Source organism: Aquarana catesbeiana, linkage group LG03 (assembly GCF_042186555.1).
Source record: "Aquarana catesbeiana isolate 2022-GZ linkage group LG03, ASM4218655v1, whole genome shotgun sequence".
Lineage (NCBI taxonomy): Eukaryota > Metazoa > Chordata > Amphibia > Anura > Ranidae > Aquarana > Aquarana catesbeiana.
In genome coordinates, this window is record NC_133326.1 from 737,244,106 (window position 1) to 737,271,934 (window position 27,829).

Genomic DNA, 27,829 nt, shown 5'->3' on the forward strand with positions numbered 1-27,829 from the left:
CATCAACCTCTCGGATTTCATGTAGTTCCACCAATTGGAAACCGGGGGGTTCAGTTCTCTCCCGCCCGCCACGTGTCATGTCCGGTGTCCCTGAGTTTTGTCTGTCCGAACTTCAGTGCCACCTCCAGAACCCCGTCCAGGTTCTCACAGCTTCCATTTCCATTGGCAGATCCCTCCGAACCACCAGCCTTACCACCCATTGCTGAGCAGACCACCACTGCCCAATCCAGACAGAACAGGGGAGGGGCCCTGAGGGGGAGGAGAGAAGAGATCACATGAGCAGAATTCCTGAATACACATGGATCAGACATGAAATAAAAGCCCCCTTACCTTGGGCACCTAACATGCACACAGCACCTTCCTGGAGCTCTGCCTGCTGAACAGCATCACCGCCGAGCCTTGGCACTGCTCACACAGCAGGAAGACCATCTTCATCAGGACCTGCAGGGGGCACCACACACCACCATTACTAAATGGAGAAGACAATACGGGAGGTTCTCCAACCTCTGATGACTTCACTCCCACACCTTTCACTGACACTCTATTGTCCTTCCATGCTCTTCCACCACACTGTCTATCATCAGGTGGCTCTCCTGAGACTGGATTGGAGCAACAATCAGCCTGATAATAGGGAGCATGCCTGAGGAGCACAGAGGAAGAGTTCCAGAGAGATAAAGGGAGGGGGAGTTCCAGTGAGGAGGAGGGAGAGTTCCAGGGAGGCAGAGGGGGAGTTCCAAGGAGGCGGAGGCAGGGGGAGTTCCAGGGAGGCGGAGGGAGGGGGAGTTGCAGGGAGTCGGAGGGAGGGGGAGTTCCAGGAAGGGGGAGTTCCAGGAAGGCAGAGGGAGGGGACATTCCAGGGAGGGGGAGTTCCAGGAAGGCGGAGGGAGGGGGAGTTCCAGGAAAGGAGCAACAATCAGCCTGATGATAGGGAGCGTGCCTGAGGAGCACAGAGGAAGAGTTCAGGGAGACAAAGGGAGGGGGAGTTCCAGTGAGGAGGAGGGAGGCGGAGTTCCAGGGAGGCGGAGGGAGGGGGAGTTCCAGGGAGGCAGAGTTCCAGGGAGGCGGAGGGAGGGGGAGTTCCAGGGAGGGGGAGTTCCAGGAAGGCAGAGGGAGGGGACATTTCAGGAAGGAGGAGTGAGGGGACGTTCCAGGGAGGGGGAGTTCCAGGGAGGCGGAGGGAGGGGGAGTTCCAGGGAGGGGGAGATCCAGGAAGGCGGAGGGAGGAGGAGTTCCAGGGAGGAAGGACAAGATTCTCTATATCAGGAGAGGAAATGGCGATATCACACCAGAAGAGACTCCTCCTCCACACAGTCGACGATGATGGGACGCTGGCCATGCCTCTCCAGCAGACTCGGGACTCTCTCTGCAGCCTGGGGGAGGGGGAAAAGGAGCATTAGAATCTGATTGGTGGCAGGAGATCTCCCAGAATTGAATTCCGCTTTATTCCAGGAGATCCTATATCTGGGATGATTCCATCCAATGAAGAGCTGTGAAGTCATCCGGCCACACAGTATAAAATATCCCCTGTCCCTATCCCCATGTGTAAGATAGCCCTGCCCCTCCTTTACCTTTCTCCCTATCGTCTTCCTCACAGCTGTGTTGGCCGATTGTTGCAAAGCCTTGAGAGATGCCTGTAGTTCCTTTCTCTGCCACTGGGGCATGGAGGCGCTGTCTACACTCTGCAAAGTAAAGGAACAATGACAAGGTTATGGCGGCTTTGTTGGAGCTTCCAGTGATAGATTTTTGGGGACATGTGTGATCAAGGGAGACAATGTGAAATTCCTTATTTTTATTTTAGTGTCCAACATTTTTTTTCCCATCGGTACCCCTTCTATTTAGTCTGTAAGTCATGTGACCACATTTCTCCCCCCTGCTGTGGGATATAGCATCACCCGTTTCCTAACGCCCCTCCGGTGTGAATTCTGACACCCCAATCTTCACTCACATCTGTCACAAGTCCGACCTCCTTGGACAACCTCTGAGCGTCGTTCAGGGAAGGGGTTATCATCTTCATCCGCTCAACAATGGAATCCACTTCCCTGCATAGAACCTGTCCCGTCTCCCATGCCTGTAGAGAAGATCAGAGGATGAAGGTGACCCTGGGAGGTCTTATATTTTATTATACAGGATCAAAATAACAGTAAATTTCACTGATTTTTAATTCCTAATGATCATCAATAATTAAAATAATTATAATTAAATTGTATCATGCAGAGAATTGGATGGATGTGTGCTTGGCGTGGCTTCAGATATCTGACCTCTCTGGCTTCTTCTCCGGTAACGGCGATAAGGCGGACAATCCCTCTCAGCAGAGGTTTCTCAGAGATGATCACCAAATCCTCAATAGCTCCCGTCTTCTGAAGGTGTCTGCATATAAACAGAAAATTTCAGGAGGAATCGGAGGATCCAGAAGAATCTCTGTATGAATGCAGAGGTAGGGGGGTACAAGAATTTTTTAGAGGAATCGGGAGGTTCGGGTGTCTCAGGTGGAATCGGAGAAAATCCAGGAAATTTCATGAGGAGTTGTGGGGTGGTTCATGAGAAATGGAAGAATCAGAGGAATTGGGGTGTGTGTGCAATGAGAATTAGGGTAATCCAGGAAACCTCAGGAGGAATTGGGGGGGGGGTGTGGCTGTAGGGTAGGGGATCCAGGAGAATCTCAGGAGAAATCAGGGGAGGACCCAGGAATTAGGAAGGAATACAGATGAATCTCAGAAGGTATTGGGGGGACCCAGGAAACCTGAGAAGGAACCTGTCTAGGGGGGTGAACAGAGGAATCCCGGGGGGGGTGATTATGAAAATTAGGTGAATCAAGGAAACCTCAGGAGGAATTGGAGGGGTTGGGGGTGGCTGTAGGGTAGGGGATACTGAAGAATCTCAGGAAGAGTTAGGGGAGTCATAAGCATTTGGGGAACCCAGGAAACCTGAGGTGGATCATGTCTGGGGGTGATACAGAGGAATCCGGGGAGGGCATCAAGAGAATTGAGGCAACCTCAGGAGAAATCAGGGGGAGTTGGAGAGTGGCTCTGGGGTAGGGGATACTGAAGAATCTCAAGAGGAATCAGGAGGGGGACCCAGGGAACCTGAGGAAAAATATTTCTGGTGGACACAGGAGAATCTCAAGAGGAATTGCGTGGGGGGTCTTGAGCATTTAGGGAACCCAGGAAACCTCAGGAGAAATCGGGAGGGGGGGCTAGGGGATACAGAAGAATCTCAAGAGGATCAGGAAGGGGATCCCAGAGAATCTCAGGAGGAATTGGAGGTAAACCTAGGAAAAGGAAAAGGTGAGAGGGGTTGGGTCTTGGAGAACCCTAAGAAGAATCAATGGGTGAATAGAACACAGGAGAAAATTAAGTATTAGAGGAAATGGGTGGGGGAGACTGGTGGCAGGAAATCTAAGGAGGAATCTTGGGGTAGGGGGAAATCCAGGATAATCTCAAAGAATTCAAGGGGATCCATGAAAATGTCAGGAAAAATCAGGATAGAGGGAGGGAATCCTCAGGAGGAATCACAAAGGGGTGTGCATCCAGGAAACCTTTGGAAAAATCAGTAAGAATTGGAAAGCATGGCGGTGGGGTTGAGGATTCCAGGAGAATCTTAGAAGAAACTAAAGGGAATCCAGGAGAATTTCAGGAGAGAGAATGGTGGGGGAGAATGGTGGCTGGAAGGGGAGGTGGAAGAATCCAGGAAAATCTCGAGAAATCGAGGGGCAATCCCTGGAAATATCAGGAAGAATCAGGATAGAGAAAGGGAATCCAGAAAAGTTTGAAAAGAATTGGCAGGAGGGGTGGATCCAGGAGACCTCAGGAGGAATCAGGAAGTGGTGGGGAATATTGGGGAATCCAAGAGAATCTCAGGAGAAATTGGAAAGTGGGGGGTGGGGGAATCTTAAATTAAAGGATTAAAGGGGGAACCAGGGGAATCTCAGGAGGAATCCGGGGGTAGAGAGTCCAGAAAAAGTTCGGGCAGGGGTACTCAGGAGAACCCAGGAGGAACCAGGAGAGGGAAGGCGATCCAGGAGAATTTCAGGAAGGAGACACCAAACGAGACACATATTCAGTTGAGAAAAACATGTCTCTTACTTGCCTCAGCAAAGTTCCACCGACGTCTGTTGAGCAGCTCTGGAGGCCGGACTCAGCATCTCCTGAATAGGAACACCCACTGAGACCACATGTACCGGATCTGGGTACACCTGGGGGAGGGGAGAAATGAGGAGACCAGGGGTAGAGGAATGCCAGGCCACGACCACCAATGGTATCCTGTACAGTCCACCCACCGGTCTGTCTGTTAAAGCGGAACTCCATCCAGAAAGCAAACACTTCTATATACAAGGTACAGCCTTACCATCACAAAAACTCTCCTTCTTCTTATCCCCCAATATCTCTCTCCATGTGACCGAGGGACGCTACCGTACAGCGAACGGCTGCTGCCAATATCTCCCTATGGTAAATGTCTCCCAATTATGTTGGACTTCCTTGAGTGGGCAGTTACAATCTGCACAGCATCCGGTGGTGACCATCCACAGGCACTGACTGACAGCTACGCCATACGGACAGCGCTGTCTCTTCCCACCCACCAACATCACCACATGCCCAATGTTTCATGGGAAATGTAGTTCTTTTTGGCTGCAAAAGTGGAAAAATGGGGGGGCGTGTCTGGACGCTGAAGAGACAGGACGTGTTGCTGAGAAGCTCCACTGAGCCCTCCGCAATCCAACGCCATCCTGCAAAACAAACAGCTCGGCGAGCTTCTAAACTTTGCCCTATAGCCACTGAACATTTGCCACATCAACCCCTGGGGAAATTGCGGAGTCCGGCTGACCGATCGAGTTTTTATTGGGCCACGGCTGGCTCCACACAACAGAGACTCGCCGCCATCTTGCGGCCTGCAGGCCCTCAACATCCCCGGGCTCAAGTGCCGTGATCAGCAGAGCGGAGTGAAGCTAACCTGCCTACATCTGTGGATATTATCCCTGGGGAGGACCGGGCGGTGTGAGGACACGGAAAAACTCCAGAAACTCAGCGAAAGCTAGCTCCGAACACTCGCGGCCCACCGCCATCTGTGAAGCCTCCAGCGTCCCCGGGCTCGAGTTCCACCATCGGCGGTGTGAGGGACAGCCAACACATCCCTACCTATAGCGGGCACCTCTGGGAGATAGTTGGATGGTGTGAAAACCCTAACGGCCGGCAGAGGTTTAGGAAAAGGCTGATTCCAGACACCCGCGGCCTGCCACCTACTGTACAGGACACATCCTAGGAAAGTTTTAGGCTTTGGCCTACCTTTGGAGGACGGCGGCCATCTTGCTACTCCAGGGACACCCTAACTCATTTCTTTCCACTTTTCCTGATGCACGGCTGACCTTCATCCCACTAAGCTTGGTGAGTCACCTGAGTTACCACTCACCCCTCACACCTATAACACAAATTTCAGATACTTGTCAGCCCTACAACACACTCTCTACTGAACTGACATGAGGCCTTTAAAGGGACATTCCTCCCCCTACAATTAGATTTAAAGACACTAGTCCTTATGCTCATGTCCTCAAAGAGCAAAACGCTTGATATGTGAAGATTCTGATCATGACAGACATGTGAGATTGGGGCTCCGTCTCACACCATCTCTCCAAGACCCCGCTGACTGACCTATAGCTACAATATACACAGGAGTCACCTCTTCAGCCTTCCACAGCAACCGTACACCCCATGGGCAAAATTGGGGATCAAAGACACAACTACTCAGCAACCCTTAAGCCTCAGGCCTCCTCCAAGATGGATTGCTTTCTAAGTAGACCGGCATCCACGGCTTCGGGAGCCCTCGAAGACACACAGACCACTTCGGAGCTGTGACAGACCTAGCCGGGAGAGAGACTTTTGGAGGGGACTGAATGCTAGCCTCTTGCCGATCGATCGTGGGCCCTGGCATTTGGGGGAACGGTGCTCTTTGTGAGCTGTATGCCTGGGGACCCTTGAGGTGGTATTACTGTGGATTCGGGTCCTGGTCCCCCAGGACACACAGACTCTGGGGACCCTGGATTTGAAATATTAGAAATAGTGGCTGATTCATAATGCTGGGACAAATACTGTTAGGAGATGCTGATGTCAATTCCAGCCACCTGTCTGTCTGTTGCCTGCTAGAATGTGTATTGTAAATAAGTCTCTAGTATGGGATCTAAGAGTCCTTAGATCTACATTGTTGTTTGTGTTAATTAACTAAAGGTCATGTCTGAGTCATCTAGACTGTCTAAAGGGATTAGTTAATTAGCCCATGTTAATTAGGTTTCTGGTCACAGGTATATGTTCAGAGAAATATGAGCAGGAGGTATACACCTCCTCTTTTACTGTATAAAAGAGCCTGTATTTTTCAATAAAAGAGATTCCTGGTTGAACTTACATACAGCCTGCCTGGTGTTTGTTCTGAGCTACACAACTGGGTTAGAATGGCACATAGCTGTAGTTCTAGTCCCGGAGCATCGGATGACCGAACCATCAGATGTTGCGATCTGCAATCTGATTCAATAGCCGCAGAGGAGTGTCAGGAGAGTGGAACCGAGCGAGCAAGGGGCTCGTTACAGGAGCAATCAGAACTAAACACAGGTACTTTTTTGACACTACCCCCACCCCTACATCAGGACCTTCCCCCTGCTGACAGCAGAAGTTTTAGATGCTAAATTACACTCCCTGCTCCAGGCTATCACCCATAACATCGCACAAGAAGGGGAAAAAATAGCCAAAGAATTGCAAGGGGAAATTGACCAACTAGGAGAACGCACCGACTCCCTAGAATATAAATTTAATGAGATTGTGCAGTATGTACAGGCGCTGGAGGAAGACAATGCTACCACAAAAAACACAATCACCCAGCTCCAAGCCCAGCAGGCAAAATTTGAGATTCAGAGGTATTCCTGAAGCTGTGGAAGGTAAAGACCTCCGTTCCTACCTTTTAAGCCTTTCCAATGTGGTTGCCCCCCAATATCCCTGACATAGACTGGCGTTTGGACAGGGCTCACAAGTCACTTGCCCCTAAACCTCCAACAGGGGCTAACCCCAGAGGTTCCATTATTATGATAGTAAAGAAGCTCTGACCTTGGCAACCGGCAACCAATCCCGAATTTAATTCAAGAAATCCAAGATCCAAATCTTTAGCGACCTCTCACGTATTACTCTAGCGAGAAGGAGAAATCTTCACCCTTTAACCCTGCATCTTCAATTCCACAAAGTAATGTATCGATGGGGTTTCCCCTTTCACCTTTCTGCATCGCGGGATGGCATACAATACTCCTTACGTGATCTACAGGAGAGTGACACCTTTCTGTGCAACTTGAGTTTACCACCCCTCCCTGACGCAGACCCTCCGCCTCTCCCAACTACTCCTAAACCACCGATGGCTCTGAGTCGCATTTGGACACCGGTGAGACAAAAGCCATCCAAGTCAAATTTCACACCCCAGAAGCGCCACGCCTCAAGATTTCCAACTTGAGTACCCTTTCCACTGACTGAGGCTGAATATACCATTTTATTTGACACCCAGTCACTGTGTTTTTTTTTTTTTGAGTGGTTAACAACCCACTAGTGGGTTCATACACCCCCTGACCCGGGGGATGTGCGGCTTGTTATACTACAGCTGCCCTGGATAAACGGTTTGTTAATAGCTCATTTTTTGTTTTTGGATTCAGGGCAATTTTTACTCCGAAGAGTGGTGGGAGACCTCCCGGTCCCTATGTTCGGAAGTCCCCATGCTCCCCTCTCCTGACCCATGGCTTAGACCTGGGCTTCCTGGTGGCATCCGGCCTTCCAGGTTTCTACTTGTTGGACGTTGAGAATTTTTTTTTCCTTTTGACTTTTATTTTTATTATTTCTTCTTCATTTTGTTTTTTTCCTCAGGTTCCCTTTTTTCTTAACCGGAGGCTGCTAATCTTCATAGAATCGACATCACTCAGTCACTTTGCTACCACCATTGCACATGTTCTTAAGATACTTGATATGTATTTCTTTTACAGAATACCATGGAATCCCTACACTATCGTATGTTGTATAAAATATTTAACACTTTTTCTTTTGACTAAGTTGTTATGGCACTGAAATTTCTGACGTATAATGTTAAAGGTTTAAACTCTATTAAAAAAAGATGGCTGGCTTTGAAAGAGTTTAAAACTTCCAAGGCAGACACAATCCTTGTTCAGGAGACACATTTCCGCCTTGGGGGATCCCTCAAATTCGCTAGCAAGCACTTCCCGACATCTTTTCTGGCTTCCGATCCGTCTGGAAAGGCGGGCGTGGCTATTTTGATTAACCGACTTTGCCCTCTACGAGTTACATCTTCCCACCTGGACCCCAGGGCAGATTTATTATTCTGAAATGCTCTTTTCTCAACCAATCCCTCACTATTGTCAATGTCTATGCTCCAAACTCTGGTCAGATCAGCTTCCTATCCTCTATGTTTGACACTCTAGACAAATTTTCCCAACTCTTTATGGTGATTGGAGGGGATTTTAATGTGACTATGTCTCCTGACAAAGATAGACGAACATTGTTCACATCAACTTCACCTTCCAAAACTAACCGCCTCTCTAAATCATTTTGTAAACTCATGAGAGCTAAAAATCTATTGGACATTTGGAGGGTTAAACACCCCACCCACAAACAATATACGTTTTATTCACACTCCCACAAACTCTATTCTAGACTGGACCCCTTTTTATTTCTACACCTCTCCTGACATCAACGGTTTCTTCTGAAATCAACCCCATAACATGGTCGGACCATTCCTCCGTACATCTTGACATTTACCTCTCCTCTGCTTCCCCTAAAACTGTCACTGGAGACTCAATGAGATGTTTCTTCGCACCCCTGAACCTAAAGACCTCCTATCTAATGGACTAACGGATTTTCAACTTAACGTAGGCACAGTCTCGGAGCCCTCCACCCTGTGGGAGGCGCATAAAGCCGTCTTTCGAGGACAATGTATAGCTATAGGTTCCCATCTAAAAAAAGACGCAGCATTCCAAAACTCGTCTATTATGTCTAAACTCCGATCGGCTGAGAAACTATTGTTAACCTCCCCCACGGTAGTTGGACTCCGGACTGTGGTATCATTACGAAACCAACTTAAATCCCTGACGATGAGCAAAATTGATAAATCTCTTCTATGGTCCAAGCAGAAATTCCACGAATATTCAAATAAGCCTCATAAAATGTTGGTAAACAAGTTAAAAACCCCGTCCCTTTCAATCCTCCCCTGACTTTCTCAGACAAACCGATGGAACTCCCACCTATTGCCCCTTTACTATGTCTAAACTTTTTGGAGAATTTTATCAACAACTATATAACTGTCTACAGACAGATCCTAACTATAGTTTCACACAAGAGAAATTTAATCTATTCTTTGAACACCTACAGCTACCCAAACTTTCACCCGAACACCTCGCATCTCTGAATTCAGCAGTCACGCCCGAAGAGTTGGAAGAGGTAGTTAAACATCTTCCTACCCAGAAATCTCCTGGCCCAGACGGTCTACCTTATTCTTATTATAAAACGTTCCTACCGATTTTAAGCCCCCATATGATCTCTTTATTTGCTTCACTATTCAAAGGGACTATACCACACCCTCAATTTCTTCATGCCCATATTTCCGTGATCCCAAAACCTGGCAAAGATCCCTCCATCTCTGATAATTATAGGCCCATTGCATTACTTAATTCAGACTACAAGATATTCACAAAAGTCCTGGATAATAGACTATCCCATATAATCCCTAGGCTTATACATAAGGACCAGGTGGGCTTTGTACGAGCCAGACATGCAGGGGACAATACGAGACGTACAGTTGACCTCATAGACCTATTAAACAAGACATACCGGCCAGCCCTAATCTTAAGTCTTGATGCGCAAAAATCCTTCGACCGGCTTAGCTGGCCATATCTGTTTGCTACCCTCTCCAACTATGGATTTGAAGGTCCTTTCATAGCAGCCCTAAGTGCCCTATATTCCTGTTCTTCATCCCAAGTTCAACAAGCTTCTTACTTATCGTCATCTTTCTCGTTAAGTAATGGAACCAGACAAGGATGCCCTTTATCCCCCCTCCTTTTCATTCTTTGTCTAGAACCCCTAGCTGCAGCCATTCGCATTCACCCTGATATATGGGGAGTTCTGTTACGCCAAATAGAATATAAGCTGTCCTTGTTTGCAGATGATGTCGACTAGACCTCATATTTCTCTCCCTAATCTCATAGCTTTGTTGAAGGACTTTAGCTCTATATCTGGATATAAAATCAATACAAGTAAAACATAAGCTCTACCTCTACACATCCCGCCTTCACATCTCATCATTCTCAAACAAAACTACTCTTTTCATTGGTGTCCAGACTCCCTCAAATATTTAGGTGTAAACATAACCTCCTCGTACTCAACTTTATATCAAGCTAACTATCCCTCACTCTTTCAGGACATCGACTGGCTCTTGCGACAATGGGATATCTATCCCATTTCTCTCTTGGGCCGCATCAATGTCCTGAATAGGGATGAGCTTCGAGTTCGAGTCGAACTCATGTTCGACTCGAACATTGGCTGTTCGCAAGTTCGCCGAACAGCGAACAATTTGGGGTGTTCGCGGCAAATTCGAATGCTGCGGAACACCCTTTAAAAGTCTATGGGAGAAATCAAAAGTGCTAATTTTAAAGGCTTATATACAAGTTATTGTCATAAAAAGTGTTTGGGGACCCGGGTCCTGCCCCAGGGGACATGGATCAATGCAAAAAAAAGTTTTAAAAACGGCCGTTTTTTCAGGAGCAGTGATTTTATTAATGCTTAAAGTCAAACAATAAAAGTGTAATATCCCTTTAAATTTCGTACCTGGGGGGTGTCTATAGTATGCCTGTAAAGGGGCGCATGTTTCCCGTGTATAGAACAGTCTGACAGCAAAATGACATTTCGAAGGAAAAAAAAACATTTAAAACTACCCGCGGCTATTGCATTGCCGACAATACACATAGAAGTTCATTGATAAAAACGGCATGGGAATTCCCCACAGGGCAACCCCGAACCAAAATTAAAAAAAAAAAAGACGTGGGGTTCCCCCTAAATTCCATACCAGACCCTTCAGGTCTGGTATGGATTTTAAGGGGAACCCCGCGCCAAAAAAAAAAAAAAAATCGGCGTGGGGTCCCCCCAAAAATCCATACCAGACCCTTATCCGAGCACGCAACCTGGCAGGCCGCAGGAAAAGAGGGGGGGACGAGAGTGCGGCCCCCCCCCTCCTGAACCGTACCAGGCCACATGCCCTCAACATTGGGAGGGTGCTTTGGGGTAGCCCCCCAAAACACCTTGTCCCCATGTTGATGAGGACAAGGGCCTCATCCCCACAACCCTGGCCAGTGGTTGTGGGGGTCTGCGGGCGGGGGGCTTATCGGAATCTGGAAGCCCCCTTTAACAAGGGACCCCCAGATCCCGGCCCCCCCCCTGTGTGAAATGGTAAGGGGGTATACTTACTCCTACCATTTCACTAAAAAAGTGTCAAAAATGTTAAAAATGACAAGAGACAGTTTTTGACAATTCCTTTATTTAAATGCTTCTTCTATCTTCTTTCTTCTATCTTCCTTCGTCTTCTTCTGGTTCTTCTGGCTCTTCTGGTTCTTCCTCCGGCGTTCTCGTCCAGCATCTCCTCCGCGGCGTCTTCTATCTTCTTCTCCTCGGGCCGCTCCGCACCCATGGCATTGGGGGGAGGCTCCCGCTCTTCTCTTCATCTTCTTCTTTATCCTCTTCTCTTCTTCCTTCTTCTCTTCTTCTCTTCTTCTGTTCTTCGTTTTCTTCTCCGGGCCGCTCCGCAGCCATGCTGGCATGGTGGGAGGCTCCCGCTGTGTGACGGCGTCTCCTCATCTGACGGTTCTTAAATAACGGGGGGCGGGGCCACCCGGTGACCCCGCCCCCCACTGACGCACGGTGACTTGACGGGACTTCCCTGTGACGTCACGGGGAATGCCACAGGGAAGTCCCGTCATGTCCCGTGCGTCAGAGGGGGCGGGGTCACCGGGTGGCCCCGCCCCCCGTTATTTAAGAACCGTCAGATGAGGAGACGCCGTCACACAGCGGGAGCCTCCCACCATGCCAGCATGGCTGCGGAGCGGCCCGGAGAAGAAAACGAAGAACAGAAGAAGAGAAGAAGAGAAGAAGGAAGAAGAGAAGAGGATAAAGAAGAAGATGAAGAGAAGAGCGGGAGCCTCCCCCCAATGTCATGGGTGCGGAGCGGCCCGAGGAGAAGAAGATAGAAGACGCCGCGGAGGAGATGCTGGACGAGAACGCCGGAGGAAGAACCAGAAGAGCCAGAAGAACCAGAAGAAGACGAAGGAAGATAGAAGAAAGAAGATAGAAGAAGCATTTAAATAAAGGAATTGTCAAAAACTGTCTCTTGTCATTTTTAACATTTTTGACACTTTTTTAGTGAAATGGTAGGGGTAAGTATACCCCCTTACCATTTCACACAGGGGGGGGCCGGGATCTGGGGGTCCCCTTGTTAAAGGGGGCTTCCAGATTCCGATAAGCCCCCCGCCCGCAGACCCCCACAACCACTGGCCAGGGTTGTGGGGATGAGGCCCTTGTCCTCATCAACATGGGGACAAGGTGTTTTGGGGGGCTACCCCAAAGCACCCTCCCAATGTTGAGGGCATGTGGCCTGGTACGGTTCAGGAGGGGGGGGCCGCACTCTCGTCCCCCCCTCTTTTCCTGCGGCCTGCCAGGTTGCGTGCTCGGATAAGGGTCTGGTATGGATTTTTGGGGGGACCCCACGCCGATTTTTTTTTTTTTTTTGGCGCGGGGTTCCCCTTAAAATCCATACCAGACCTGAAGGGTCTGGTATGGAATTTAGGGGGAACCCCACGTCTTTTTTTTTTTTTTTTTTTGGCCGGGGTTCCCCTTAATATCCATACCAGACCTGAAGGGCCTGGTATGGAATTTAGGGGGACCCCCACATCATTTTTTTTTTTTTTTTTAATTTTGGTTCGGGGTTTCCCTGTGGGGAATTCCCATGCCGTTTTTATCAATGAACTTCTATGTGTATTGTCGGCAATGCAATAGCCGCGGGTAGTTTTAAATGTTTTTTTTTCCTTCGAAATGTCATTTTGCTGTCAGACTGTTCTATACACGGGAAACATGCGCCCCTTTACAGGCATACTATAGACACCCCCCAGGTACGAAATTTAAAGGGATATTACACTTTTATTGTTTGACTTTAAGCATTATTAAAATCACTGCTCCTGAAAAAACGGCCGTTTTTAAAACTTTTTTTTGCATTGATCCATGTCCCCTGGGGCAGGACCCGGGTCCCCAAACACTTTTTATGACAATAACTTGCATATAAGCCTTTAAAATTAGCACTTTTGATTATTCATGTTCGTGTCCCATAGACTTTAATGGTGTTCGCGTGTTCGAACGAACTTTTTTCCTGTTCGCATGTTCTGGTGCGAACCGAACAGGGGGGTGTTCGGCTCATCCCTAGTCCTGAAGATGTCTATAATGCCAAGACTCCTTTACCTATTTGATACCCTCCTGATCCCTATTCCCATGTCACAACTTAAAGCCATGTAGAGAGCATTTCTTAACTTCATTTGGCACTATAAAGCACATAGGATCGCAAGCTCAGTAATGTTTGCCCCCAAGTCACGGGGCGGGTTGGGAGCCCCAGATATTATTAAATATTATTTTGCCACACATCTTAAAACAATTATCACTTGGTCCTCCAGAATGGCACCCAACATATGGGCAGAGATTGAAATGAGCATCACTAGACCGGTACATCCCTGTGCCATGATCTGGTCGGATCTGAACTCTTCCATAGGCCAACTTAGAAGCATATGCCTAGGCCCAATTTTGTTCTCCCTTGCCACATGGAAGAAATGCTCCCGTCAGTTCTCTCTCGCATCCCCATGTCCTCCGCTGTTAAATGTGTTGTTCAATCCTGATATCCCTGACAGCCTATCATACAGTAGAGTGCTTCCATGGACACAGGCAGGCATTTTCCAGCTTCGAAACATTGTACATCCCCTCACCCATACACTTCTACCCTTTGAAGAACTGCAAAAGAAATACCATATCCGTAAACAATTATTTTATTCCTACCTTCAGATTAGACACTACTTTGCCTCTAAATCCTCTACTTTGAGCCTTGATAAACCTACCCCATTTGAACTTCTATGTGCTCAAGGACCATATCAAACACATCTTATTACTGACATCTACAGGTTCTTACATACAGGTTCTTACATAACGCAACCCCTATTACCGACACTTTCTATTCTTATATGCATTCTTATATGCAAAAATGGTCCCAGTTAGTAAATCGCTCTATCTCTCTCCCTCAATGGCAGAAGAGGCTATTTCCAAATCATCACAATGTGTGGAACAAAAAGAGACGGCTTATAAAATATTATTTTTTTTTGTATAAAACCCCTGAAATTTTGCATAGATATGATCCCAATACTCCTCGGGTATGCTGGAGATGCCGTGGAGACATTGGCTCGCATTTCCACATTTTTTGGGACTGCCCCCTAATATGCCCATTTTGGATGGCCATTTAGACCTTTATACAGGACTTGTTTAGTGTCTCTCTCCCACTGAATCCTGTCCACTTTCTGTTAGGTCTACCGATCCCTGGCCTCTCTAAATGTGCTCAAAAATTGGCCACCTTTATTTTACTTGCTGCAAAACGGTCAATACCTTTACGATGGCTTTCCACCTGCCAGTCTTCTCTCTCACAGGTCCCAAAATTGTTGGAGCAGATCTGTAGAATGGAACGCTTTACTGCAATTGTACATGATACCCTCCCGCAATTTTCAAAAATCTGGGATCTGTGGGAACATTCGGACCTTAATCCTGGTATTAGTTCCTTATACCCCGCTGATGTACCCCTCCTCTGAACTGACCTCTCGTTGGATACCATTCTATCTGCCTAATGGCTTATGTCTAGATTTTCGTTATATTAGTAGCAATGTGACTGCTTTTTTCAGATGATATATGTTGTATACAAAACTTGAATGATTCTACACATGTTTTTGTTTGAATACATTTTTTTTTTCAATAAAAATCATAATTTAGGAAAAAAAAAAAGTGGAAAAACACTAAGTTTTGTGCAATCCCTGCAGACAGATTCCAGAGGGAAACTGACATGTGGTGTAGGTGGCCTTCTTCATAAATCCTTCCACTCTCCTAATATACTACCAATCAGATTCAGAGATTTAAAGGAGGTTTGTATCTGATTGGTGGCTGAGGTATTGATACATCACAAACAGGAAAGGAAAGGGTTCCCAGACTAGATAGTGGAGGATAGAGCACTACACCCCCAAATCCATTAGAAGTTTTTGGTCCAATTAAAATATAGCAAAAAATATGAATTTTGAATTTCTCTCACAAGAAAGAAGCTTCACAAATAAACATTTAACAGACGTACTTCTAACACGGAATTCCCAAAGCACTGTGGGTTATCTACAGACGGTGCACAGCGGAAGCTGCTTCCTTTCAGACTGTCACTCTCTGACTGAAAACTTCCTACAGAGCCTGAACAGAGTAGGTAGGGGGAGGAGTCACTGCTATAAAGAGAGGGTGAGGAGTCATTGCTCTGGAAGAGAAGGAGTCACTGCTTTGAAGGGGGAGGAGTAAGTGCTTTCGAGAAGAGGGAGGAGTTACAGTTCTGGAGGGGTTGTTGTTCTGATTCTCGAACGTAAACAAACTTGTTAGTTCTCTCCCCGGACTCTCGATGGATTACACCCATTCAGGGCATTGTGATGTAAATGACATACCTCGTCCACACTGCGAAGACCCGGGATACTTTTGGCATCTGTGAGTGGGATCTCCGCAGTATAAACTTCCTGATTCTGTCCAATCACGTCTTGGAACTTCTTCTCAACTCACTGCAGCTGCTGACCGCTCACCGTCCCCTAAAATATGCAAACTGCGTGAGAGAATATACAAAAAGGGACAAATAATCTGTCAGCATAAAAACACCCAGAAAGGGGACATTCCCAGAGACCTCCTGGGAGGGGCTTTCTGAGAACACAACAGAGAGGCATTATTCCCTGAGACCTCATGGGAGGGGCTTTACAGAAGATTTAATAGTTTGCTTTTTTTTGTTTTGGCGGGTTCCATGTAAGCAGGTGCAAAAAAAAACAAATGTGGAACTCTTATTACCAACCAGGAAGGAGAGTCAACCAATCCTACCACTAACCAGGGAAGAGAAAGAGAAAGAGTCCCCCAATCCCACCATTAACTAGGGAGGAGAAAGAGTCCACCAATCCCACCACTAACCAGGGAGTAGATGTCCACCAATTCTGCCCCTAACCAGGGACTAGATGTCCACCAATCCTACCACTAACCAGGGAGGAGATGTCCACCAATCCAACCACTAACCAGGGAGGATAAAGAGTCCCCCAAACCCACCACTAACTAGGGAGGAGAAAGAGTCCACAAATCCCACCGCTAACCAGCGAGTAGATGTCCACCAATCCCACCACTAACCAGGGAGTAGATGTCCACTAATCCTATCACTAACCAGGAAGGAAATTGAATCCACAAATCCTACCACTAACCAGGGAGGAGATGTCCACCAATCCCAGCATTAACCAGTGAGGAGAAAGAGTCTACCAATCCAACCACTAACCAGTGAGGAGAAAGAGTCCCCCAATCCCACCACTAACCAGTGAGGAGAAAGAGCCCCCCAATCCCACCACTAACCAGTGAGGAGAAAGAGCCCCCCAATTCCACCACTAACCAGGGAAGAGTCCACTCCAACTGGGAAGAAGTGGAAGAGACACTTAGTAGAGGAGGATTTCCAGTGTCTGTCTCCCTCAGGCAATGATAACTGGGGGAGAAGCAACTTTTCCCTTAGTGTCCATCCTACTAGGGGTTGGGCAATTTACCTCACAGATTTTCTCCCTTCAATGAACAGGCTTGCAGTTTTCTGGCTCCTACCACTACGTGTTATCCCGCTCCTCACCATGACGTTGACATCAAACCACAGTTGCTCAGCAGTGACATGTGACCCACGCTGTGCCGCGCTCTCCCTCAGAACCTGGCGCAGGGTGAAGTTCAGCAGATGGGTGGCGGTGTGCTTCTCCATACACGCAGTGTGCTGTGCCAGGAGCATAGTGAGATCACAGCCCAGCAGCTGAGGACACCCACAGGACTTCCCACAGATACCTCGTCCAGGAACAGCACCACACGATCTCCAACCCTCAGGTGTTCCGTGGCCATCACCTCGTGTAGGTCCGGAAACAGGACGTCCTGTGTGGAGCACAGAAAAGGTGCATGGTCAATAGAAGGATTTCTCAAGGTCTGTACACAGCTATCTTATGGAGGAGAGGTGATCAGTACAAGGAGGGATTCTCTACTGTAAGAGCTGTGTATGGAGGAGTGGTGATCAGTAAAGGGATACCTTCTTTACTGAAAGTGCTATATAAATGGAAGAGAGGTGATCCGTACAGGAAGGGGTTCTTTACTGTAAGCCATCGCTGCCCTGGGGGGCAGAAGTCATTTGCCCTTGGGGGAGGGGCTGTTGCTGGGGATTTATGTTGGCGCCCTCCGCTATCTCTTGGTATTAGCTCTCCATGTAATATAGAAAGGATTGATCCATGTTACCCGTTGTAGGGAATCTCTTACCTGCTCGCCTTCATGAACAAAGTATATATACAAAAATCCGCGCTTAGGACAATCAGTGGGCTGCTGCCTCTCTCAAATTAGTACCACTAAGGGTCTAATTGCAGAAATCCTGGACCGGACCTGTTACTACGCTGAGCAGGGGGGACAGAGCTCAGATCTGGGGTACTTTGTGCATGAATACATAGATATTAAAGGAGATATAAATGGCGCTGCCCTCTATGTTGCTTGTTAAATAATAAATCTATAACCTAAATGTAGGTATCTGTGGCATATAGGAACTACGTCACTAAATGCCGTAAGCAGGTCCCAAGATAATCTTAATAATATGAACGAAATTTTTTTTTTATGTAAACAAGTATTATAAGTGTAATTAGACTAAAGTGCAAGTGTATATAATATTACATGTGTCGTTGTGTTAATAGGAGTGACTCAATACACTTAACACCACACAAAAGAGAGAATTATTGAAGATTGGATAAAAATAAGACCCCAAGGTTCAAAAGTATTGGGAAAAAATGGCGCTACAAAATAATGAAATAAGCCAGATATTGTATTTAAATCTAATCAGGCTGTGCTGTATGCAAGGAACGAACCAGCATCGAAATTGCGAGCGTGCATTCCAACCGCATTTATTATATATTTTTGGGGGACACCCACCACCCCATAGCATTAACCCACTTATTATCTGTTATTGGTTTATTAGGTTTAGCACTGATATTTCTTCACTTTAGGTTTCTTTATTTTATTTTATTTTGTAGCGCCATTTTTTCCCAATACTTTTGAACCTTGGGGTCTTATTTTTATCCAATCTTCAATAATTCTCTCTTTTGTGTGGTGTTAAGTGTATTGAGTCACTCCTATTAACACAACGACACATGTAATATTATATACACTTGCACTTTAGTCTAATTACACTTATAATACTTGTTTACATAAAAAAAAATTTTCGTTCATATTATTAAGATTATCTTGGGACCTGCTTACGGCATTTAGTGACGTAGTTCCTATATGCCACAGATACCTACATTTAGGTTATAGATTTATTATTTAACAAGCAACATAGAGGGCAGCGCCATTTATATCTCCTTTAATATCTATGTATTCATGCACAAAGTACCCCAGATCTGAGCTCTGTCCCCCCTGCTCAGCGTAGTAACAGGTCCGGTCCAGGATGACCCCACAGTGCTGACCTCTGCTGACCGCACTGTGTAATGACTGGTCCTTGTACAGCATCAGGATAGTGGCCGGGCAGGGACTGAACACTGCAGACAGAGAACCCCAGTCACTCTCTAGATGTATCAAGTCAAATATCAATATCCCGGTATCAGTACCTCAGTAACAATAACCCAATATCAGTACCTCAGTATTAGTGCTTCTTAGATACACTCTGACCATACCAAGAGCCAGCATCCTGACCATATGGTACACAACCCTCCCCCTACAATAGTATACTAACCAGGCTGGAGATGTAAGACTGAACTTACCATATTTCCCATCATCCCCAGGGTATAGCTGTATTTCGGGGAGTCATCAGTAGCCAGGACCCCCTGTGCTGTAGTTCTGTTAGAGAGTGGAAGTCCTATCACTAAGGGACACACTTTATTTCACAATACCAGCTACATCCTGGTCACACCCACTACGTACTGGTAGAACATACCAAGTATCTCCTGGTCACACCAAGCACATCCTGGTAGAACATATCAAATACCTCCTGGTCACACCAAGAACGTCCTGGTAGAACATACCAAGTACGTCCTGGTAGACCATAGCAAGTACCTCCTGGTCAAACCAAGCATGTCCTGGTAGACCATAGCAAGTACCTCCTGGTCCCACCAAGCATGTCCTGGTAGAACATACCAAGTATGTCCTGGTAGATCATAGCAAGTACCTCCTGGTCACATCAGGCATGTCTTGGTAGAACATACCAAGTACCGTCTGGTCACACCAAGCATGTCCTGGTAGTACATACCAAGTACCTCCTGGTCACACCAAGCATGTTCTGATAGAACATACCAAGCACCTCCTGGTCACACCAAGCATGTACTGGTAGAAAATACCAAGTACCTCCTGGTCACACCAAGAACATCCTGGTAGAATATACCAAGTACCTTCTGGTCACACCAAGTATGTCCTGGTATAATATGCCAAGAGAAGGAATGGAGGGTTTTCACACCAGATCAGACTACAGGCTATTCACAACATAGTAGTAAAATGATTGTAAGCTGAATCCATTGCATCCCCTGCTGGCTATATGTAGTAAACGTGACACGTTCAGAAAAGTTCAGATTTCTGACTAAAAAGACATATTATGTAATGTTTAGCCCCGATAATAATGAAGACAACATAGACAAAGCACTATAGATCTACGAGCTGCACATAGAACTTTACCATGTATCTTCTATTATAAAGAAAGTATAGAACTATATATAAACATTGTATATACAATGGCAGACCCTACATATCCTCTGACCTTTTCCTCCTCCTCTGCAAGCTCCTCCAGGGCTGCCTTGTCCAGAGAAGAGCCCCACTCCTCCAATATCAAGCCAATGAGGTCCAGAGGAAAGCCCAGATTATGGAACAGAGACCACGCCACACCCGCTGCAAACAGAGAGACAAAAAGTGTGAATCAGAGCGCCCTCTGCTAGATGTGGGTGATGTTACAGAAGTTTACTCCTCTTGTGGGGTCTGTAGACCTGGCTGTATTCCCTATGTAATGAAAAGCTTTCCCAGGATCCAGGGTCTTCTTTCAGGTTCCATCACTACTCCTGAGCTGAGCCTATGTCTCCACAAAGCCTCTGGTATGCTCTGCTGTTGTCTGGCCTGCTACACTCCTCCACCGGTACCCTCTGCTGCCTCTATACCGCATCGGTGCCCTCTGCTGCCTCTCTACCCCACCTTGTCCCCGGCTGCCTCTCTACCCCATCAGTGCCCTCTGCTGCCTCTCTACCGCATCAGTGCCCTCTGCTGCCTCTCTACCCCACCCATGCCCCCTGCTGCCTCTCTACCCCATTGGTGCCCTCTGCTGCCTCTCTACCCCCATCGGTGCCCTCTGCTGCCTCTCTACCCCCGTCAGTGCCCTCTGCTGCCTCTCTACCCCATCGGTGCCCTCTGCTGCCTCTCTACCCCATTGGTGCCCTCTGCTGCCTCTCTACCCCATCGGTGCCCTCTGCTGCCTCTCTACCCCATTGGTGCCCTCTGCTGCCTCTCTACCTCATCAGTGCCCTCTGCTGCCTCTCTACCCCACCCGTGCCCCCTGCTGCCTCTCTACCCCACCCGTGCCCCCTGCTGCCTCTCTAACCCACCAGTGCCCTCTGCTGCGTCTCTACCCCACCGGTGCCCTCTGCTGCCTCTCTACCCCATTGGTGCCCTCTGCTGCCTCTCTACTCTCAGGTACGCTCCTGCAATCATCAGAACTATCCTTTTCTCCATGAATATGGACTTCCTACATCTGTACAATATATATTTTATATCTGGCTTGTATCATGACATCACAGGGTGGCTGCTGACACTAACTGGGAAATATTTTACCGGCACCTTCCTGCTGTAGAGTGCACTCTATGATGCGGCGCCGCCCCTGGAGGAAAGTTAAAAATGCCTCTTCGATCTCATCCAGGATTCTCATAATCTGAAATGAAATAAATCTCTCCATTACTTAGCACCTAGCTCAGGTACTTCAGCACACAGCCTCTGGTTATTACTGTAGAGAAGAGAACGGCTCTATGGCCCTCCCATGAGGAACAACTAGCTCAGGTACTTCAGCACACAGCCTCTGGGTGTCACTGTAGAGAAGGGAGCAGCTCTATGGCCCGCCCATGAGTTACAGCTAGCTTAGGTACTTCAGCACACAGCCTCTCGGTGTCACTGCAGAGAAGGTAGCAGATCTATGGCCCACCCATGAGCAACAGCTAGCTCAAGTACTTCAGCACACAGCCTCTGGGTGTCACTGCAGAGAAGGTAGCAGCTCTATGGCCCACCCACAAGGTTCAGCTAGCTCAGGTATTCCAACACACAGCTTCTGAGTGTCACTGCAGAGAGAGCAGCAGTTCTGTAGCCCACCCATGAGGATCAGCTACCTCAGGTACTTTAAGACACAGCTTCTGGATGTTACTGGAGAGAGAGAGAAACAGCTTTGTGGCCTACCCACAAGGATCAGCTAGCTCAGGTAATTCAACACACAGCCTGTGGGTGTCACCGCAGGGAGCGGAGCAGCTCAATGGTCCACCCATGAGGATCAGCTAGCTCAGGTACATCAAATCAAAGCCTCTGGATGTCATTGCAGAGAGAGGAGCAGCTCTATGGTCCACTCATGAGGAGTAGCAAGCTCAGGTACTCCAGCACAAAGCCCCTCATTAATTCCCTACCCTCCTGATCCATACTGGTGTTGGCCCACCTCTTACAGTTATTAGAATTCTCTGCTGTCAATCATTTTTGCCCTTTGTCGTGTGTTGGTGTGACCTTTAGGGCTGGTGTCAGGCACTGTACTTCTGTTCCCATGAAAGAACACATCCCCAACATCCCTTTAGAAGTGCATGCTGGCGATTGGGTGCTGATGTTACCTGCTGGGAAAGTAGACGCTCTCTATTAATCAATATCTCATTAAAGTGACTTACCTGTGACTTTTCCCTGTGCAGTTCAGGATGCGCATTGCCCTGCAATACACAGAACACTCCACCATTACTAGAGAACAAGCCCCACATTACTACAGAACACACCCCCCATTACTAGAGAACACGCCCCACAATATTAGAGAACCCACCCCCATTACTAGAGAGCACACCCCACATTACTACAGAACACGCCCCCATTACTACAGAACACGCCCCCAATTACTAGAGAACATGCCCCCCATTACTACAGAACACACCCCCATTACTAGAGAACACCCCCACATTATTAAAGAACACACCCCCATTACTAGATAACACCCCCATATTACTAGAGAACACACCCTCATTACTAGAGAACACCCCCATATTACTAGAGAACATGCCTCACATTACTACAGAACACACCCCCATTACTAGAGAACACACCCTCCATTACTACAGAACATGCCTCCCATTATTAGAGAACACGCCCACATTACAATATAAGAGACCTGTGTTACAATATCAGACTATCAATATTTTAATTAATAAAAAAATCACACAATCTAATACACACAATCCTTCACCCACAGTTGATCCAGAAGAAGGTGAAAAAACTCCAGCAAAGTATGATCCAATTTACTACAGCAGGGGAGAAATTCCTTCCTGATCCCACGAGAGGCAATCAGATATTCCCTGGATCACCTTTACCTATAAATGTCAGTATGTTGTATTTTCGTTTTTACGGTAATAATATTAATATTTCAATAATTCATATTGATGAGGAAAGTTCAAGGAAAGTCCGTTCAGTTCTCGTGTAAAAACACAAAAATTGATTTAATAATAAAAATAGCAAAATATTACAAGAACAATATCAAAGTATAGAATGTCATTAATAATAATGTATAATATTCTTAAGATGAAGATTGAATCAGATGTGTGTGTGTAGATGTGACAGCAATGTCCTCCAGGTGTGCGTGAGTGTCTCCCAAAACTCTCTGTTACTAGCTTTATACTCCTAAATTCAGCCCCCACCTTCTCCTAAAATCTGACCCCTCCTTCCTAAAAAGGAAAGGTTCTTAATTGACTTGTAGTCCTACAGAAAATTGCGGGCTTTCCTGGGACATATCTTTCCTCCCACCTCTCCCACAAGGGTGGGGTTATTACGTCACTAAACTTTGACATTCCGGAGGAGTGGGCCAAGAGGAGCTATATGTAAAACCATTTAACATATACAATATAAGTTTCCTTTAACTTCTAAATCAAATATTACATATATCAGTATGAATATTATATTCATTTAAAAACGCAATGTTCTTATTAATATCCTAATTAGGGATCAGCTTCATGTTCGAGTCGAACGCATGTTCGACTCGAACATCGGCTGTTAGGTCGTTCGCCGAATTATGAACAATATGGGCCGTTCGCACCGAATTGGAGTGGCATCACGGCCCATAATTCACTGCGACATCGCAGTGCATTGCTGGCTGATGATTGGCCAAGCATGCACTATGACCCACATGCTTGGCCAATCACAGTGCCATCTGAACAGAGAACCGTAATTGGCCAAAGCCAAGGAGGCTTTGGCCAATTATGGCTCAGGGGCATTAGTACACGCCCCACACTATATAAGGCCGCCTGCACGGCGGCCCTGTGTAGTGTGTTCTGGTTTTCATAGATAGAGAGAGAGAGACAGACAGTGTCATTTGATTTAAGTTAGATAGAGTAGGCAGGTCGAGTCAGTTAGCTGCAGTTACAGTGTATTGTGCATATATATATATATATATATGCATCCCAGGTGTTGTATATATATATATATATATATATATATATATATATATATATATATATACTGTTTTCAGTTTAGCTAGATCCTGTTCTTCTCTAATATGCTGACAGGCAGGCAGGTGTTTTTACAGTATTTCTAATTACTGTACTGTGTACCCTGCACAGTCTCACCTACAGTATAGCTATCTGTAGCTAGGTACTTGTGTAGGCTCATTGAAGTATTTCCAGCTACTGTACTGTGTACCCTGCACAGTCTGTCCTACAGTATAGCTACCTGCAGCCAGTTGCTTGTGTAGGCTCATTGAAGTATTTCCAGCTACTGTACTGTGTACCCTGCACAGTCTGACCTACAATATAGCTACCTGCAGCCAGGTGACCTGCCCCCTCTGACGTCATGGGGAATGCCACAGGGAAGTCCCCGTTGAGTCCCCGTGCGTCAGAGGGGGGCCGGGGTCACCGGGTGGCCCCGCCCTCCGTTATTTAAGAAGTGTCTGAAGACTAGAAGCGTCACTCAGCGGGAGCCTCCCATCATGGATGCGGAGCGGCCCGAGAATGAAGAAGGGACGAAGACGCCGCGGAGGAAGATGCCGGAGGAGAACACCAGAGCAAGAAGCAGAGGATCGGAGGAAGAACCAGGGCAAGAAGAAGATGGAGGAAAAAAACCGAAGGAACATAAAAGAAAGAAGATAGAAGAAAGAAGATGGAAAAGAAGAAGACTTTAAATAAAGGAATTGTCAAAAGCTGTCTCTTGTCATTTTTAACATTTTTGACAGTTTTTTGTGAAATGCCTTACCATTTCACACAGGGGGGTGGGATCCGCCCACAGACCCCCACAACCACTGGGCGCTCTCTTGTCCCCCCTCTTTTCCTGTGGCCTGCCAGGTTGCGTGCTCAGATAAGAGTCTGATATGGATTTTTTGGGGGACCCCACGCCATTTTTTTTTAAATTTTGGCGCGGGGTTCCCCTTAAAACTCATACCAGACCTAAAGGGTCTGGTATAGACTTTGAGGGGGACCCCCACGCCATTTTTTTTCAATCTTGGCCGTGGTTCCCCTTAATATCCATACCAGACCTGAAGGGCCTGGTATGGAATTTAGGGGGACCCCCACGTCATTTTTTTAGGTCCTCTTTATGGAGAGATCTCATGTAATAGAAATAAGAGATGACAGGTCCTCTTTATGGAGATCTCATGTAATAGAAATAAGAGATGACAGGTCCTCTTTATGGAGATCTCATGTAATAGAAATAAGAGATGACAGGTCCTCTTTATGGAAAGATCATGTAATAGATATAAGAGATGACAGGTCCTCTTTATGGAGATCTCATGTAATAGAAATATGAGATGACAGGTCCTCTTTATGGAGACATCTCATGTAATAGAAATAGGAGATGACAGGTCCTCTTTATGGAGATCTCATGTAATAGAAATAAGAGATGACAGGTCCTCTTTATGGAGACATCTCATGTAATAGAAATAAGAGATGACAGGTCCTCTTTATGGAGATCAAATGTAATAGAAATAAGAGATGACATGTCCTCTTTATGGAGATTTCATGTAATTGAAATAAGAGATGACAGGTCCTCTTTATGGAGACATCTCATGTAATAGAAATAAGAGATGATGGGTCCTCTTTATGGAGACATCTCATGTAATAGAAATAAGAAATGACGGGTCCTCTTTATGGAGACATCTCATGTAATAGAAATAAGAGATGACGGGTCCTCTTTATGGAGACATCTCATGTAATAGAAATAAGAGATGACGGGTCCTCTTTCTGGAGATCTCATGTAATAGAAATAAGAGATGACAGGTCCTCTTTCTGGAGATCTCATGTAATAGAAATAAGAGATGACAGGTCCTCTTTTTTTTTTTTTGCCACGTCAGCGAGAAGGTTTACCGTAGGGAATAAGTCTTTTCAAATAAGTATTCAAAAACACTTCCCATTAATCATCACATCATTATGGCTTTAAGTCTGTTTTCTTAATTACAATACTTCATATCACAAAGGGAAATACAATAGTACGCCCCCCCTCTGTTTCTACCTTTATTATGCTTTTCTTCCTCCCTATCCCTCCTCTCCCCTTCCCACCCACCCATCCCGAGACTGTACCTCCTCCCTACCTGCGTCTTTCTATTAGCTTCCCATCTAATTTTCCATTTTCTCCTCTGGATCGGGATCCACCTTCTCTGATATTTAGGTTGTCCACATCTCAGCCGCTCTCATAGATTTTTTAAATTTTTCCCAAACTCCCCATTTTCTTCTGTACACCTCCATTTTTACCCCTTCACTGAACCTCAAGTACTCCAAATCCTGTATCTCATTTATTTTCTTCATCCATTCCCTCATGGATGGTCTTTCTTTTCTTTTCCAGTTTTTAGAAATTAGGCTTTTAGCTGCATCTACAAAATGGGGGAGAAGAGTCCCGAGATAGGCTTTCGTAGGCATCTCGCTCAAATGAAATAAAAGAACCCTAGGGTCCTTTGGGATATCAAATTTTGTGATCTCTTTGGTGTATTTTTTAACTTCCTCCCAGAAATCTCCTATCTCAGGACACGACCACCACATATGAGCCATCGTCCCTATTTCATTACATCCCCTCCAACAAAGCCGCGATTTCTCCCCATCAATTTTGTGCATCCTATCCGGAGTCATATACATTCTCGTCATACACTTATAATTTAACTCTAGTAACTTATAATTAACTGACGTGGTCAGGAGTCGTTTCAATATCATATCTTTCTCTGCGTCTGTAAATGTTAGCCCTAACTCCTTCTCCCATCTATCTATAAAACCCAGGCTGTCTGTCCTCCTCAACTCTACCAGTATTTTATATATACGGGAGAATCCACCTTTCTTGTCTGTTTCCATGCAGATTTTCTCTAGAGGGAGTAAGTTTTTTATTGTCCTTATTGGTTGCGGTAGGGTTTCCACAAAATGTTTTAGTTGACCATATCTCCATGGGTTAATGTTTACTCTATCTCCTCTATTTTTAAGCTCTTGAAATGAACAAATTTTACCCCTATCAACTACATCCTTCAATTGCACATTCTCGTCTAGGAGCCATTTACCAAAACACTCTTCCATTCCCGGAGGAAAATACTCTACATCCTTTAGTGACATTAACAATTAATTATATTCCCAGTGTTCCCTTTTGTGGATAAGGTCCCATATTCTAAGTGCATGTCTAGTGATTTCGTGTGTTTCTGTGTTATACTTTCTTATTTTTGGTGGACACCATATTATTTTGTGTAATTTTATATTATTAATTTTGTTTTCAATTTCTACCCATTGTTTTCCTTTATTTTTAACCCAATCTACCACTCTCGAAAGTGCAATAGCCTCGTAATATTTACCAATGTCAGGTGCTCCCCACCCCCCCTTACTTTTAGTATTTATTAATTGAGTATATTTTAAACATGGTGTTTTCCCTTTCCAAATAAACCTTAATATCATTGAGTGTAATCTTTTGAGGTATGCGGGTGGGAGCGTGATTGGGAGCATTTGCATTTTGTATGTTATTTTTGGTAATAGAACCATTTTAAAAATATTGATTCTTCCCACCCACGATACTTGCCCCTGCTGTATTCTGCTTAATTCCGTTTTTACCTCATTTATAAGCGGTATATAATTCACTTGGTATAGCTTTTCTACAGATGATGTGATTTTGATTCCTAGGTAATTTAAAGCTTCCTTCTCCCACCTAAACGGGAAATGCTCTTGATATGATTGATCTCTTGTCTTATTGGGGTTTATATCTAGTACTTCTGATTTGGTAGTATTTACTTTGAAGTTAGAGAGTTTCCCATATTCTTCCAT

At 46.1% G+C, this 27,829-nt stretch overlaps 1 pseudogene; it reads right to left on the reverse strand.

Annotated features, from left to right (window-relative positions):
- Window positions 1-50: 50 nt before the first annotated feature.
- Window positions 51-27,829, reverse strand: LOC141134395 (alanine--tRNA ligase, mitochondrial-like; annotated as a pseudogene).